This window comes from Camelus dromedarius, unplaced genomic scaffold (genome assembly GCF_036321535.1).
Source record: "Camelus dromedarius isolate mCamDro1 unplaced genomic scaffold, mCamDro1.pat HAP1_SCAFFOLD_172, whole genome shotgun sequence".
Lineage (NCBI taxonomy): Eukaryota > Metazoa > Chordata > Mammalia > Artiodactyla > Camelidae > Camelus > Camelus dromedarius.
The window spans coordinates 417,864-430,910 of NW_026989779.1; positions in this window are offsets into that span (position 1 = coordinate 417,864).

A 13,047-nucleotide genomic window follows, 5' to 3' on the forward strand; every position below is an offset into this window, starting at 1 on the left:
CCCAACAAGCTAGGTGAATTACGGCATTCACACACAGTAAATTCTCAGATCTTTGCATCTTGAGAGACGTTCGTTCATCTAGCACAAATAGAACAGTTTGCAAGATAAATTTTGACTCTGGTTTCTCAGTCTGTTTCCTAGTGCCGGTTTGAATTTCATGCTGTTTTCACTCAAAAACCGATTTGGAGCTACTACTTCCCCATATACATGTATGGAGCGTAGTATGCTACAGAAAAGAAACTTTGTGTTCCCAACAAGCTAGGTGAAGGAAGGCTTTCACACAAACTTATCTCTCAGAACTGAGCATGTGGTGTGACGATTTTTCATCTAGCACAAAGGGAACGGGTTGCAGGGGAAAGATTTACTCCGGTTTCTCAGTCTGTTTCCTAGTGCTGGTTTGAAATTCCTGCAGATTTCACTGTAAAACCGAGTTGGAGCTGGTATCTTCCCATATATTTATATGGAGTGTAGATTGCAACTGAAATGAAACTTTGTGTTCCCAACAAGAAAATTGAAAGACTGCTTTCACACACACTTATTTCTCAGAAATGATCATGTGGAGAGTCGTTCGTTCATCTAGCACAACAGGAAAGTTATGCAGGAGAAAATATTACTCTGGTTTCTCAGTGTGTTTTCTAGTGCCGGTTTGATATTCCTGCAGTTTTCAGTGTAAAATATTGTTAGAGATAATAACTCCCATATATATGTGTGGAGTGTAGATTGCAACTGAAAAAAACTTTGTGTTCACAACAAGCTAGGTGAAGGAAGGCTTTCACATAAAATTATCTCTCACAACTGAGCATGTGGAGAGGCGTTCGTTCATCTAGCACAATGGGAACGGGTTGCAGGAGAAAGTATTTTTCCGGTTTCTAAGTCTATTTCTTAGTGCCGGTTTGATTTTCCTGCAGTTTTCACTGTAAAACCGAGTTGGAGCTAGTACCTCCCCATATATATATATGGAGTGGGTTTTGCAACTGAAAAGAAACTTTGTGTTCCCAACAAGGTGGGTGAAGGCGGCTTTCACACACTCTTATCTCTCAGAGTTGAGCATCTGGAGAGACGTTCCTTCATTCAGCACAATTGGAATGGGTTGCAGGAGAAAATATTATTGTGGTATCTCAGTCTGTTTCCAAGTGCCGGTTTGAAGTTCCTGAAGTTTTCACTGTAAAACCGATTTGGAGCTAGTACCTCAACATATATATGAATTTAGTGTAATTTGCTAATGAAAACAATCTTGGCGTTCCTAACAAGCTAGGTGAAAGACGGATTTCACACTCACTTATATATCAGAATTTAGCATGTGGAGAGACGTTCATTCATGTAGCACAAATTGAACGGTTTTCAGGGGAAACTTTTACTATGGTTTCTCAGTTTGTTTCCTAGTGCTGGTTTGACGTTCCTGCAATTTTCACTGTAAAACCGATTTGGAGCTAGTACTTCCCCATATATATGTATGGAGTGTAGTTTTCAACTGAAAAGAAACTTTGTGTTAACAGCAAGCTAGGTGAAGTACGACATTCACACACAATTATCTCTCACATCTGAGCATGTGGAGAGACGTTCATTCATCCAGCACAAATGGAACGAGTTGCAGGGGAAACTTTTAGTGTGTTTTCTCAGTCTGTTTCCTAGTGGCGGTTTGAAATTCCTGCAGTTTTCATTGTAAAACCGAGTTGGAGCTAGTACCTCCCCATATATATGTATGGAGTGTAGTCTGCAACTTAAAATGAAGTTTGTGTTCCTAACACGCTATGTGAAGTTTGCTTGCACACACACTTATCTCTTAGAACTGAGCATGTGGAGAGACGTTCGTTCATCCAGCACAAATGGAAAGGGTTGCAGGAGCAACTTTTATTCTGGTTTCTCAGTCTGCTTCCTAGTGCCGGTTTGAAGTTCCTGCAGTTTTCACTGTAAAACCGAGATGGAGCTAGTACCTCCCCATATATATGTATGGAGTGTAGTTTGCAACTGAAAAGAAATTTTTTTAACAACAAGTTAAGTGAAGAACGGCATTCACACACACTTATCTCTCAGAACTGAGCATGTGCTGAGACGTTCATTCATCCAGCACAAATGGAACTGGTTGTTGGAGAAACTTTTAGTGTGGTTTCTCAGTCTGTTTCCTAGTGGCGGTTTGAATTTCCTGCAGTTTTCACTGTAAAACCGAGTTGGAACTAGTACCTAACCATATATATATATGGAGTGTAGTTTGCAACTTTAAAGGAAGTTTGTGTTCCCAACAAGCTAGGTGAATTACGGCTTTCACACACAATAAATTCTCAGATATTTGCATCTTGAGAGACGTTCGTTCATCTAGCACAAATGGAAATGTTTGCAAGATAAATTTTGACTCTGGTTTCTCAGTCTGTTTCCTAGTGCCGGTTTGAAGTTCCTGCTGTTTTCGCTCAAAAACCGATTTGGAGCTACTACCTCCCCATATACATCTATGGAGAGTAGTATGCTACAGAAAAGAAACTTTGTGTTCCCAAGAAGATAGGTGAAGGAAGGCTTTCACACAAACTTATCTCTCAGAACTGAGCATGTGGAGAGTCGTTCGTTCATCTAGCACAAAGGGAATGTTTTGCAGGAGAAACTTTTACTCTGGTTTATCAGTCTGTTTCCTAGTGCCGGGTTGAAGTTCCTGCAGTGTTCACTGTAAAACGAGTTGGAACTAGTACATCCCCATATATATTTATGGAGTGTAGTTTCCAAGTGTAAATAAACTTTGTGTTCTCAAAAAGCTTTGTGAAAAACGGCTGTCACACGCACTTAACTCTCAGAACTGAGCATGTGGGGTGATGATTTTTCATCTAGCACAAAGGGAACGGGTTGCAGGGGAAAGATTTACTCCGGTTTCTCAGTCTGTTTCCTAGTGCTGGTTTGAAATTCCTGCAGATTTCACTGTAAAACCGAGTTGGAGCTGGTATCTTCCCATATATTTATATGGAGTGTAGATTGCAACTGAAATGAAACTTTGTGTTCCCAACAAGGAAATTGAAAGAATGCTTTCACACACACTTATTTCTCAGAAATGATCATGTGGAGAGACGTTCGTTCATCTAGCACAACAGGAAAGTTATGCAGGAGAAAATATTACTCTGGTTTCTCAGTGTGTTTTCTAGTGCCGGTTTGATATTCCTGCAGTTTTCAGTGTAAAACATTGTTGGAGATATTACCTCCCATATATATGTATGGAGTGTAGATTGCAACTGAAAAAAACTTTGTGTTCCCAACAAGCTAGGTGAAGGACGGCTTTCACATAAATTTATCTCTCAGACCTGAGCATGTGGAGAGACTTTCGTTCATCTAGCTCAATGGGAACGGGTTGCAGGAGAAAGTATTTTTCCGGTTTCTAAGTCTATTTCTTAGTGCCGGTTTGATTTTCCTGCAGTTTTCACTGTAAAACATTGTTGGAGGTTTTACCTCCCCATATATATATATGGAGTGGAATTTGCAACTGAAAAGAAACTTTGTGTTCCCAACAAGGTGGGTGAAGGACGGCTTTCACATACACTTATCTCTCAGAATTCAGCATGTGGAGTGACTTTAGTTCATCTAGCACAAAGTGAACGGGTAGCAGGAGCAATTTTTTTTCTGGTTTCTCAGTCTGCTTCCTAGTGCCGGTTAGAAGTTCCTGCAGTTTTCACTCTAAAACCGAGTTGGAGCTACTACCTCCCCATATACATTTATGGAGTGTAGTCTGCTACATAAAAGAAACTTTGTGTTCCCAACAAGCTAGGTGAAAGAAGGCTTTCACACAAACTTATCTCTCAGGGCTGAGCATGTGGAGAGACGATCGTTCATCTAGCACAAAATGAATGTGTTGCAGGAGAAACTTTTACTCTGGTTTCTCAGTCTGTTTCCTAGTGCCGTTTTGATGTTCCGGCAACTTTCACTGTAAAACCGTGTTGGGGCTAGTACCTCCCCATATATTTAGGGTTTGCAATTTGCAACTTAAAAGTAACTGTGTGTTCCCAAATAGCTAGGTGAACGTCGGAATTCACACACACTTATCTCTCAGAACTGAGCATGTAGAGCGACTTTAGTTCATCTAGCACAAAGGGAACGGGTTCAAGGAGCAATTTTGTTTTGGTTTCTCAGTCTGCTTCCTAGTGCCTGTTTGAAGTTAATGCAGTTTTCACTGTAAAACCGAGTTGGAGCTACTACCTCCCCATATACATCTATGGAGTGTAGTCTGCTACATAAAAGAAACTTTGTGTTCCCGACAAGCTAAGTGAAAGAAGGCTTTCACACAAACTTATCTCTCAGAACTGACCATGTGGAGAGACGTTCGTTCATCTAGCACAAAAGGAACGGTTTGCAGGGGAAAGATTTACTCCGGTTCCTCAGTCTGGTTCCTAGTGCTGGTTTGAAATTCCTGCAGATTTCACAGTAAAACCGAACTGGAGCTGGTATCTTCCCATATATTTATATGGAGTGTAGATTGCAACTGAAATGAAACTTTGTGTTCCCAACAAGAAAATTGAAAGACTGCTTTCACACACACTTATTTCTCAGAAATGATCATGTGGAGAGACGTTCGTTCATCTAGCACAACAGGAAAGTTATGCTGGAGAAAATATTACTCTGTTTTCTCAGTCTGTTTCCCAGTGCCGGTTTGAAGTTCCTGCAGTTTTCACTGTTAAACCGAGTTGGAGCAAGTATCTCAACATATATATGAATTTAGTGTAGTTTTCTACTGAAAAGAAACTTGGTGTTCCCAACAAGCTAGTGAAGGTCGGCTTTCACACACACTTATATATCAGAACTGAGCATGTGGTGAGACGTTCATTCATCTAGCGCAAATGGAACGGTTTGCAGGGGAAACATTTACTCTGGTTTCTCAGTCTGTTTCCAAGTATCGGTTTGAAGTTCCTGCATTTTTTCACTGTTAATGCGAGTTGGAGCTAGTACTTCCCCATATATATGTATGGATTTTAGTCTGCAACTGAAAGGAAACTTTGTGTTCCCAAAAAGATTGGTGAAGTGCTGCTTTCACACACAATTATTTCTCAGAAATGATCATGTGGATAGACGTTCGTTCATCTAGCACAAAAGGAAAGTTAAGCAGGAGGAAGTATTTATCCGGTTTTTCAGTCTGTTTCCTAGGGCCGCTTTGAAGTTCCTGCAGTTTTCACTGTAAAACCGATTTGGAGCTAGAACCTCACCATTTATATGTATGGAGTGTTGTTTGCAACTGAAAAGAAACTTTGTGTTAACAGCAAGCTAGTTGAAGTACGGCATTCACACACACTTATCTCTCAGATCTGAGCATTTGGAGAGACGTTCATTCATCCAGCACAAATGGAAAGGTTTGCAGTAGCAACTTTTATTCTGGTTTCTCAGTCTGTTTCCTAGTGTCGGTTTGAAGTTCCTTCAGTTTTCACTGTAAAACCGAGATGGAGATAGTACCTCCCCATATATATGTATGGAGTGTAGTTTGCAACTGAAAAGAAACTTTTTTTAACAACAAGCTAAGTGAAGTACGGCATTCACACACACTTATCTCTCAGAACTGAGCATGTGCTGAGACATTCATTCATCCAGCACAAATGGAACAGGTTGCTGGGGAAACTTTTAGTGTGGTTTCTCAGTCTGTTTCCTAGTGGCGGTTTGAAATTCCTGCCGTTTTCATTGTAAAACCGAGTTGGAGCTAGTACCTAACCATATATATTTATGGAGTGTATTTTGCAACTTAAAAAGATGTTTGTGTTCCCAACAAGCTAGGTGAATTACGGCTTTCACACACAGTAAATTCTCAGATCTTTGCATCTTGAGAGACGTTCGTTCATCTAGCACAAATGGAACGGTTTGCAAGATAAATTTTGACTCTGGTTTCTCAGTCTGTTTCCTAGTGCCGGTTTGAAGTTCCTGCTGTTTTCACTCAAAAACCGATTTGGAGCTACTACCTCCCCATATACATGTATGGACTGTAGTCTGCTACAGAAAAGAAACTATGTGTTCCCAACAAGCTAGGTGAAGGAAGGCTTTCACACAAACTTATCTCTCAGAACTGAGCATGTGGAGAGTCGTTCGTTCATCTAGCACAAATGGAATGTTTTGCAGGAGAAACTTTTACTCTGGTTTATCAGTCTGTTTCCTAGTGCCGGTTTGAAGTTCCTGCAGTGTTCACAGTAAAACGAGTTGGAAATAGTACATCCCCATATATATTTATGGAGTGTAGTTTCCAAGTGTAAATAAACTTTGTGTTCTCAACATGCTATGTGAAGGACGGCTGTCACACGCACTTATCTCTCAGAACTGAGCATGTGGGGTGATGATTTTTCATCTAGCACAAAGGGAATGGGTTGCAGGGGAAAGATTTTCTCCGGTTTCTCAGTCTGTTTCCTAGTGCTGGTTTGAAATTCCTGCAGATTTCACTGTAAAACCGAGTTGGAGCTGGTATCTTCCCATATATTTATATGGAGTGTAGATTGCAACTGAAATGAAACTTTATGTTCCCAACAAGAAAATTGAAAGACTGCTTTCACACACACTTATTTCTCAGAAATGATCATGTGGAGAGACGTTCGTTCATCTAGCACAACAGGAAAGTTATGCAGGAGAAAATATTACTCTGGTTTCTCAGTGTGTTTTCTAGTGCCGGTTTGATATTCCTGCAGTTTTCAGTGTAAAACATTGTTGGAGATAATACCTCCCATATATATGTATGGAGTGTAGATTGCAACTGAAAAAACTTTGTGTTCCCAACAAGCTAGGTGAAGGACGGCTTTCACATAAAATTATCTCTCAGAACTGAGCATGTGGAGAGACGTTCGTTCATCTTGCACAATGGGAACGGGTTGCAGGAGAAAGTATTTTTCCGGTTTCTAAGTCTATTTCTTAGTGCCGGTTTGATTTTCCTGCAGTTTTCACTGTAAAACATTGTTGGAGGTTTTACCTCCCCATATATATATATGGAGTGGAATTTGCAACTGAAAAGAAACTTTGTGTTCCCAACAAGTTGGGTGAAGGACGGCTTTCACACACTCTTATCTCTCAGAATTGAGCATGTGGAGATACGTTCGTTCTTCTGGCACAAAGGGAACTGATTGCAGGAGTAAATTTTACTCTGGTTTCTCAGTCTGTTTCCTAGTGCCGGTTGGAACTTCCTGCAGTTTTCAGTGTAAAACCGAGTTGGAACTAGTACCTAACCATATATATATATGGAGTGTAGTTTGCAACTGACAAGAAACTTTGTGTTAACAACAAGCTATGTAAAGGACGGCTTTCACACTCAATTTTCTCTCAGAACTAACAATGTGGAGAGACGTTCGTTCATCTAGCACAAAAGGAAAGTTATGCAGGGGAAAGTATTTTTCCGGTTTCTCAGTCTGTTTCCTAGGGCCGGTTTGAAATTCCTGCAGGTTTCAATGTGATACCGAGTTGGAGCTATTACCTCAACATATATATTATTTTAGTGTAGTTTGCTACTGAAAAGAACCTTGGTGTTCCTAACAAGCGAGGTGAAGGTCGGCTTTCACGCACTCTTATATATCAGAACTGAGCATGTGGAGAGACCTTCATTCATCTAGAACAAAGGTACCGGTTTGCAGGGGAAACATTTACTCTGGTTTCTCAGTCTTTTTCCAAGTATCGGTTTGAAGTTCCTGCATTTTTCACTGTAAATGCGAGTTGGAGCTAGTACTTCCCCATATATATGTATGGATTTTTGTCTGCAACTGAAAGGAATCTTTGTGTTCCCAAAAAGCTAGGTGAATTACGGCTTTCACACACACTTATTTCTCAGAACTGATCATGTGGAGAGACTTTCGTTCATCTAGCACAAAAGGAAAGTTATGCAGGAGAAAGTTTTTTTCCGGTTTCTCAGTCTGCTTCCTAGGGCCGGTTTGAAGTTCCTACAGTTTTCACTATAAAACCAAGTTGGAGCTTGTACCTCCCCATATATTTGTATGGAGTGTAATTTGCAACTGAATAGAAACTTTGTGTTCCCAACAAGCTGGGTGAAGGCGGCTTTCACACACTCTTATCTCTCAGAGTTGAGCATGTGGAGAGACGTTCCTTCATGCAGCACAAATGGAATGGGTTGCAGGAGAAAATATTATTGTGGTATCTCAGTCTGTTTCCAAGTGCCGGTTTGAAGTTCCTGAAATTTTTACTGTAAAAAAGAGTTGGAGCTACTACCTCAACATATATATGAATTCAGTGTAATTTGCTACTGAAAACAAACTTGGCGTTCCTAACAACCTAGGTGAAAGACGGATTTCACACTCACATATATATCAGAGTTTAGCATGTGGAGAGACGTTCATTCATGTAGCACAAAGTGAAAGGTTTCCAGGGGAAACTTTTACTGTGGTTTCTCAGTTTGTTTCCTAGTGCCGGTTTGAAGTTCCTGCAAGTTTCACTGTAAAACCGATTTGGAGCTAGTACCTCCCCACATATATGTATGGTGTGTAGTTTGCAACAGAAAAGAAAATTTGTGTTAACAGCAAGCTAGTTGAAGTACGGCATTCACACACAATTATCTCTCAGACCTGAGCATGTGGAGAGACTTTCATTCATCCAGCACAAATGGAACGAGTTGCAGGAGAAACTTTTAGTGTGTTTTCTCAGGCTGTTTCCTAGTGGCGGTTTGAAATTCCTGCAGTTGTCACTGTAAAACCGAGTTGGAGCTAGTACCTCCCCATATATATGTATGGAGTGTAGTTTGCAACTTAAAATGAAGTTTGTGTTCCTAAAAAGCTATGTGAACTTTGCTTTCACACACACTTATCTCTCAGAATTGAGCATTTGGAGAGACGTTCGTTCATCCAGCACAAATGGAAAGGGTTGCAGGAGCAACTTTTATTCTGGTTTCTGAGTCTGTTTCCTAGGGCCGGTTTGAAGTTCCTGCAGTTTTCAGTGTAAAACCGAGATGGAGCTAGTACCTCCCCATATATATGTACGGAGTGTAGTTTGCAACTGAAAAGAAACTTTTTTTAACAACAACCTAAGTGAAGAACGGCATTCACACACACTTATCTCTCAGAACTGAGCATGTGGGGAGACGTTCCTTCATGCAGCACAAATGGAATGGGTTGCAGGAGAAAATATTATTGTGGTATCTCAGTCTGTTTCCAAGTGCCGGTTTGAAGTTCCTGAAGTTTTTACTGTAAAAAAGTGTTGGAGCTAGTACTTCAACATATATATTAATTTAGTGTAATTTGCTACTGAAAACAAACTTGGCGTTCCTAACAACCTAGGTGAAAGACGGATTTCACACTCACATATATATCAGAGTTTAGCATGTGGAGAGACGTTCATTCATGTAGCACAAAGTAAACGGTTTGCAGGGGAAACTTTTACTGTGGTTTCTCAGTTTGTTTCCTAGTGCCGGTTTGAAGTTCCTGCAGGTTTCACTGTAAAACCGATTTGGAGCTAGTACCTCCCCACATATATGTATGGAGTGTAGTTTGCAACAGAAAAGAAACTTTGTATTAACAGCAAGCTAGTTGAAGTACGGCATACACACACAATTATCTCTCAGACCTAAGCATATGGAGAGACGTTCATTCATCCAGCACAAATGGAACGAGTTGCAGGAGAAACTTTTAGCGTGTTTTCTCAGGCTGTTTCCTAGTGGCGGTTTGAAATTCCTGCAGTTGTCACTGTAAAAGCGAGTTGGAGCTAGTACCTCCCCATATATATGTATGGAGTGTAGTTTGCAACTTAAAAGGAAGTTTGTGTTCCCAACAAGCTATTTGAATTACAGCTTTCACACACACTAAATTCTCAGAACTTTGCATCTTGATAGATGTTCGTTCATCTAGAACAAATTGAACGGTTTGCAAGGTAAAGTTTGACTCTGGTTTCTCAGTCTGTTTCCTAGTGCCGGTTTGAAGTTCCTGCAGTTTTCACTTTAAAACCGTGTTGGAGCTAGTACCTCCCCATATATACTTATGGTGTGTAGTTTGCAACTGAAAAAATCTTTGTGTTCCCAAAAAGCTAGGTGAAGGACGGATTTAACACACACATATCTCTCAGAACTGAGCATGTGGAGAGACGTTCGTTCATCTAGCACAAAGGAAACGGGATGCAGGTGTAACTTTTATTCTGGTTTCTCAGTGTGTTTAATAGTGACGGATTGAAGTTCATGCATTTTTCACTGTAAAACATAGTTGAAGCTTGTACCTCAACATATATATGAATTTAGTGTAGTTTGCAACTGAAAAGAAACTTTGTGTTAACAACAAGCTAAGTGAAGTACGGCATTCACACACACTTATATCTCAGAACTGAGCATGTGGAGAGACGTTCATTCAGCTAGCACAATGGCAAAGTTTTGCAGGGGAAACTTTTTCTGTGGATTCTCAGTCTGTTTCCCAGTGCCGGTTTGAAGTTCCTGCAGTTTTCACTGTAAAACCGAGATGGAGCTAGTAACTCCCCATATATATGTATGGAATGTATTTTGCAACTGAAAAGAAACTTTGTGTTCCCAATAAGCTATGTGAAGGACGGCTTTCACACACAATTATTTCTCAGAACTGAGCATGTGGAGAGACGTTCTTTCATCCAGCACAAATGGAACGGTTTGCAGGAGAAACTTTTAGTGTGGTTTCTCAGTCTGTTTCCTAGTGCCAGTTTGAAGTTTCTGCCGTTTTCACTGTAAAATCGAGTTGGAGCTTGTACCTCCCCATATATATGTATGGAGTGTAGTTGGCAACTGAAAAGAAAGTTTGTGTTCCCAACAAGCTAGTGAAAGGCGGCTTTCACACACACTCATCTCTCAGATCTTATCATGTGGAGAGACGTTCGTTCATCTAGCACAAATGGAAAAGTTTGCAGGAGAAATTTTACTCTGGTTTCTCAGTCTGTTTCATAGTGCCGGTTTGAAGTTCCTGCAATTTTAAGTGTAAAACCGATTTGGATCTAGTACCTCAACATATATATGAATTTAGTGTAGTTTGTTACTGGAAATAAACTTGGTGTTCCTAACAAGCTAGTGAAGGACGGCTTTCACACACACATTTCTCTCAGAACTGAGCATCTTGAGAGACGTTCGTTCATCTAGCACAAATGGAAAAGTTTGCAGGAGAAATTTTACTCTGGTTTCTCAGTCTGTTTCATAGTGCCGGTTTGAAGTTCCTGCAATTTTAAGTGTAAAACCGATTTGGATCTAGTACCTCAAAATATATATGAATTTAGTGTAGTTTGATACTGGAAATAAACTTGGTGTTCCTAACAAGCTAGTGAAGGACGGCTTTCACACACACATTTCTCTCAGAACTGAGCATGTTGAGAGACGTTCGTTCATCTAGCACAAATGGAAAAGTTTGCAGATGAAACTTTTACTCTGGTTTCTCAGTCTGTTTCCCAGTGCCGGTTTGAAGTTCCCGCAGTTTTCACTGTAAAACCGAATTGTAGATAGTACAACAACATATATATGAATTTAGTGTAGTTTGCTACTGAAAAGAACCTTGGTGTTCCTAACAAGCTAGCTGAAGGTCGGCTTTCACACACACATATATATCAGAACTGATCATGTGGAGAAACGTTCATTCATCTAGCACAATGGAAAAGGTTTGAAGAGGAAACTTTTACTGTGGTTTCTCAGTCTGTTTCATAGTGCCGGTTTGAAGTTCCTGCAGTTTTCACTGTAAAACCGCGTTGGAGCTAGTAACTCCCCATATATATATATGGAGTGGAGTTTGCAACTGAAAAGAAACTTTGTATTCCCATCAAGCTAGTAAAGGAAGGCTTTCACACACAATTATCTCTCAGAACTGAGCATGTGGAGAGACGATATTTCATCCAGAACAAATGGAACGGGTTGCAGGAGAAAATTTAGTGTGGTATCTCAGTCTGTTCCCTAGTGCCTGTTTGAAGTTTCTGCAGTTTTCACTGTAAAATCGAGTTGGAGCTAGTACCTCCCCATATATATGTATGGAGTGTAGTTGGCAAGTGAAAAGAAACTTTGTGTTCCCAACAAGCTAGTGAAGGACGGCTTTCACGCACACTCATCTCTCAGATCTTAGCATGTGGAGAGACGTTCGTTCATCTAGCACAAATGGAAAAGTTTGCAGGAGAAATTTTACTCTGGTTTCTCAGTCTGTTTCATAGTGCCGGTTTGAAGTTCCTGCAATTTTAAGTGTAAAACAGATTTGGATCTAGTACCTCAACATATATATGAATTTAGTGTAGTTTGTTACTGGAAATAAACTTGGTGTTCCTAACAAGCTAGGAGAAGACGCCTTTCACACACAATTATCTCTCAGAACTGAGCATGTGGAGAGACGTTTTTTCATCCAGCACAAATGTAACGGGTTGCAGGAGAAACTTTTAGTGTGGTTTTTCAGTCTGTTTCCTAGTGGCGGTTTGAATTTCCAGCAGTTTTCACTGTAAAACCGAGTTAGAACTAATACCTCCCCATATATATGTATGGAGTGTAGTTTGCAACTTAAAAGGAAGTTTGTGTTTCCAACAAGCTATTTGAATTACGGCTTTCACACACACTAAATTCTCAGATCTTTGCATCTTGAGAGACGTTCGTTCATCTAGCACAAATTGAACGGTTTGCAAGATAAAGTTTGACTCTGGTTTCTCAGTCTGTTTCCTAGGGCCGGTTTGAAGTTCCTGCAGTTTTCACTGTAAAACCGAGTTGGAGCTAGTACATCCCCATATATATGTATGGTGTGTAGTTTGCAACTGAAAAAATCTTTGTGTTCCCAAAAAGCTAGGTGAAGGACTGATTTAACACACACTTATCTCTCAGAACTGAGCATGTGGCGAGACGTTCGTTCACCCAGCACAAATGGAAAGGGTTGCAGGAGAAACGTTTAGTGTGGTGTCTCAGTCTGTTTCCTAGTGGCTGTTTGAATTTCCTACAGTTTTCACTTTGAAACCGAGTTGGAGCTAATACCTCCACATATATATTTATGGAGTGTAGTTTGCAACTTAAAAGGAAGTTTGTGTTCCCAAGAAGCTATTTGAATTACGGCTTTCACACACACTAAATTCTCAGATCTTTGCATCTTGAGGGACTTTCGTTCATCTAGCACAAATTGAACGGTTTGCAAGATAAACTTTGACTCTATTTTCTCAGTC